This window comes from Cryptomeria japonica, chromosome 5, assembly GCF_030272615.1.
Source record: "Cryptomeria japonica chromosome 5, Sugi_1.0, whole genome shotgun sequence".
Lineage (NCBI taxonomy): Eukaryota > Viridiplantae > Streptophyta > Pinopsida > Cupressales > Cupressaceae > Cryptomeria > Cryptomeria japonica.
In genome coordinates, this window is record NC_081409.1 from 214,052,214 (window position 1) to 214,057,543 (window position 5,330).

The 5,330-nt window shown below is 35.8% G+C and overlaps 1 pseudogene; it reads right to left on the reverse strand.

Annotated features, from left to right (window-relative positions):
• Window positions 1–565: 565 nt before the first annotated feature.
• Window positions 566–4,821, reverse strand: LOC131056533 (putative germin-like protein 2-3; annotated as a pseudogene).
• Between the last annotated feature and the right edge of the window lie 509 nt (window positions 4,822–5,330).

Here is a 5,330-nt window from a genome sequence, read left to right on the forward strand (position 1 = left end):
GCATTATATCAAGTACTTCATCCAATAGTGGGTATGGGATTAATATAGTGGGTATGGGATTAAAAGACTAGACAACTTATATTTTTAGTAAGGCCTAATTTGAGATTCAGTTGGTTTATGTTAGAAATTTTTTTACGATTGAGATAAGTCAAGTGATTATTTAATGTTTTTCAATTATAAGACAATTATTATGAATGTCAATTATTGTAGAAAAAAGTGAATATTTTATGTTGTGAGCCATCTGAAATAAAATTTAACATTAGGAATATATATATATATATAAATAATTGATTTTCTTTCATATGAAACACCCCATTTCAAAAGCTAAAAATGTTTAAGAAAACAAAGAACAAAATCATTCCAAGAACCATGCTTTTAGTTTTACCAATTGTGCAATACTATCAACTGAATGCTATTTGATTTATAATTAATTCAACTTCCAAAATAATTGGAGTATTGCAGCCATAATAGATACTAGTTTCTAAAGAATATTGAGCCACACATAACAAAAGAATTAAATCATTATTCATCATTCGTTAGCCTGCATGCCTGACCACTTGTTCAATTTATTGAGGAATGATAAAGAAGGAATACCAGAAGAATCCCTGGAAGCTATTACATGAATTTGCCCTGAATGAAATCGACTACTGTTTTATCACTGCGGAAGGCCTTGGCTAAAACACCATCTGGCAAAGGATGATTTGCTGAAAAGAGGGAATTGGCAGTAACCTGAACTCCTGGATTTTGGCTGCTCAACCCAGCGATGGCCACCGCATTTCACTGCCCCACATTCTGCTGGAAATGGAGCAATCCCTTGGGAAACACAAACACGTCTCCTTTCTTCAACACCGTGCTGTGAAACTTGTTTGTAGTATCGATGAATCCCACTAGCAGTTGGCCTTTAAGTAAAACAAGGATTTCTGTGGCTCTTGGATGGGTGTGAGGAGGATTAATTCCATCCACAGCGTAGTCTATGCGGACCAATGATATTCCCAGTGTGTTTAACCCCGGAATCTGGTTAACGTTGGCTGCTGTTACGTTAGACCCTACGGCGTTACTCGTGTCCCCTCGTCGAAGCCCGCTGAAGAAGAAGTCCTCTGCTGAAACCATTTTGGGGTCCTTGCAAGTGAAGCCGTTCACCGAAACTGTTCATATTCACATTCATATTCTCATTTGCTTAGTACTCTTACATGCACACACAGAGCTAAAACAGAAAAAAAAAAATTGCATGCATCAAACATTACCTTGGCCTTGCCTGTCTGCAACACAGAAATCTTGCAAGGAATCGGGATCTCCTCCCATCACACGCTCGCTGCAACAACAAATAAATAAACACAGGAAAATTAAGCTCAAGCGCAAGCAACCTGCCATTTTTCCCAAGAAGAGGATATCAACTGAAAGAACACTGAGAAGTGAATTGCAAACCATCATCCAACATTATATAGTGGCAAATTCACGTCGGCAACACCGCGTGAGGTGTTTTAATATGAATTAAACACGGCCTTCATTAGATCGCGGACCAAGAAGCGGCCACATGCAGGAAAGTAAAACAAACGACAAAATAGAAGGAGCGGGTGGCATTTCGAAGCGACAAATATCCTTTGAAAGTGTACATTAAGACGGGCAGGCAGGCAGGCAGCGAGCTATGATAGAGTAATCCTGCCACTCGAAACATGGAGATCTACATCTGAATAACACTGCCAACATCATCAAGACATGGGTATTTTTCCAGCACAAGGGTGATCCATTAGCTTCTGTCAGCGAGCAGGTAGGATTAAGACGTGGGTATTTTTCCAGCAAAAGGATGATCCACTCGGAAATTTGGGAGCTACGAACAGGGTATGCACATCCATCAAATCATAATGGAATAGAGATTATTGTCAGAATTTTACTACAAAATTTTAGTATAGATTTTTTTTAATTGTTCCTCCAAAGGATAGAGGAAAATAATTTACTACAAAATTATGAGAGGTGTCAACGTAGTCTTGTTTTCTTTGGTGTAACAATCAAAGTGACATTCAGTTATCCAAAATATGATGATTCATATTAGGAAAAAGAATATTAAAGTTTCTATCATCATTACATTAGATACCTAATTTGCCTATGGGTGATCCATCTTTAATACAATGCAATATGTTTCATGATTATTTTATGGATGTCATTTACAGAAGTTTGTTATGAATGTTGACCATTGTATATGAAAGTGAGTATTTTTACTGTGAGTCATCTCATGTAAACCCTAGCAATTAGAAGAGATATCAAAATATTTAATTTAATAAATAGATAAGTTAAGATAGTTTATATTAATAATTGTGAGATTGAAAAAAAGAATATTGTACAAAATATATATGTAATTGCTATATATCATTAGCATAAATTAAATGAGATTGAATTTCCTCACCTATATAAACTAGCCTTTTTGAGGAAATAATTTTTTGGAGTTACAATCTGATGTAGATTATCCTCGGAACTTGCAAATGAAATAAATTTTTTCTATACATACAGAGAAAGTAATCATAATACGAACAAGAAAATTAATTTGAATATTGGGTTGCATTGCCCTGCAAACTCAGAACTTTATTCATATCTTTGAATCAGAAGAAGATACAATTCCCAAAAGAAAAACTAATTAACTACTAACTTTCCAGCATTTCCTTTATTCACTAACTGAACTTCAAAACCCTCCTAGGTAGTAGTTACAACTCCTAACTGGGAAATCAAATCTTGAATTATATCCTATGTGGATGGAAATTGAAAACTCCAAGCTAGGAAATCATTTCCTAACTTAACTCCCTCAAAGACTTCAAATTAACTCCTAAAGTAACTCTACCCTCAACCAACAACTAACACTAATCTAAACATGATCGAGCTGATAACTAAGACTAATAACAAAGAGGACCATTCAAAACAACTGGTTGAACAAGGATGAAACTTTGATTAAGCTTAAAAGACTGGTTGTTAAAACAAATTCTCCACATCATCCTCCCCTTGTCTTGAAAAGCTTGAACATTTCAATCCTTTTGTGTTTGATTCAAAAGTTGGAACAACTTGGCTATACTTAAGCAAGTTAGCTTCTAAGACCCAAGAGCTATAGGAACCGGGTAGGCCTTCCCACTTAAAAAAATATAGTTTGTAAGTTCTGGATCAGGTAACCACCAATTTGGTATCTAACACTCATTCAATCTACTATCTTTTCTTTGTTGGGAGGTGTTTGGTCCAATCGTCATTTTCCTTTTCCTTTCTCTCATTTTCTTCTTGATCATCACAATTTCTAGCTGAGTGTGAATATAGGTCAGCAACGTTAAATATGGAACTTATGTCCAAATCTTTAGGCAATTCAATATGATAGGCATTGTCATTTATTCTCTTGATGATTTAGCAAGGTCAAATTTTCTTGGGTTTCAACTTTTTGTAGGATACATTTCTTTGCGTAGATGTGCCATGACCAACTCTCCTTCTTGAAAGGCTTTTCTTTTGCAATGTAAATTTGCCTTCTGCTTATATTGTTCATTCATGGACTGCAATATGAGTCTAAGTTGTTGATGTATTTCTTGAATATTTCTCAAAAAATCTGCAACTTCTTGGTTATTGTGTGGGCTTATTGGTAAGTCAACTAAGTCTACTTCTGCTTTAGGATTTTCACCATATACAATTTGAAAAGGAGACTTACCTGTTAATTTGTTTACGCTATAATTATAGGCAAACTCAGCTTGAGGTATCACCAAATCCCATTGTCAAGGATGGTCTCCAACTAAACACCTCAGTATGTTGCGTAGAATTCTATTAACCTTGACTATCAGTTTGGGGATGGTATGCTAAACCGAATTGCAATCCTCTATCCAACTTCTTCTACAATACCTTCCAAAAGTGACTTAAGAGATTGGTGTCTCTATCACTTGTTATAGTTTTTAAAATACCATGCAACCTTGCCATTTCTTTAAAAAATAAATGTGCCACTTGGCTTGCATCAATGGTCTTCTTACATGGTATGAAATGGGCCATCTTAAAAAAATGGTCCACAACCACAAACACTAAAGCATTGTCCCTTTGGGTTCTTGGAAGCCCCAAAATAAAATCCATAGAGTTATCAATTCATGGCTCCTTTCACATGGGTAAGCGCATGTATAAGCCTGTATTTTGACTTCCTCCTTTTTCTATTTTGACTGGTGCAAAGATCTTATCCCTTCCAAAGTGTTCACCTAGACCATTTGAGTGCATCTCTTTCACAAGATTTTATCTTTGTGATCCAAAGGTAATACAAAGTTGTGACCCCTTAAATAAGAATTCATCTAGCAACATGCAATCTTCAAATGATTACATATGATTATGGTTTGGACCGGTTAAAATTGCTACGATTATGCTAAAATGAGGATCATCAACATATTCATCCTTCATCTCTTCAAACCCAACTAGCCCATGACTCATAACAACTAATTGGTGATGTCTTCTACTCAATGCATCAGCTACTACATTGGTGTTAGAACTCCTATGCTATACAACAAAAGTAAAGGCTTGCAAGAATGAATCCCATTTAGCATATTTATGAGAAATCTTACCTTGTGAATTGGTGTAGGTCAAGGCCTGATTTTCAGTGATCAAAATGAACTCCTTATGTAAGAGATAGTGCCTCTAATATTTTAGCACTTGTATTACAACATAGAATTCCTTATCATTAGTGGTATACCTCTTTTTAGCCTCATTCAATTTCTCACTGAAAAAAGCAATTGCTTTACCCTCTTGACTTAACACTCCTCCAATAGCTACCCTTAAAGCATCACATTCAACTATAAATGGTTTCTCAAAGTCAGGCATGGCAAGCATAGGTGCTTTTGTAACCTTCTTCTTGAGTCGTTCAAAACTAATATCAATTTCCTTGGTCCAAGTAAAGACCTTCCCTTTTGTGCAATCAATCAATGGTGCACTTATACCACTGGAATTATTGATGAATCTTTTATAAAAATTTACCAACCCATTAAATCTCCTTACCTCAATAATACTTTGAGGAGTAGGCTACTCAACAATAGCCTTGACCTTTTGAGGTTTTAAGGGAATTCAATAGTTCTCTATAGGCTTCATTGCAAATACAACACCTCAAAGGTTTCCAACCTCTCAAGAATAGTTGTCCTATTCCTCTACCTCTAAAGCCACCCCTCCCTTGGAATTTTGGCTTCTCATTAAACCCAAGCTCTTCTTCAGTAGTTGATTTGGAGGGACTCCTTCCTCTATTTGAATTACTACCACCACTTTTGTTAGCCACTCTACTAACTCTATTAAATTTCTCCTCAACCTTCAAGGCTAGTTGATATGCTTTATCCACAATGCTTATTTTG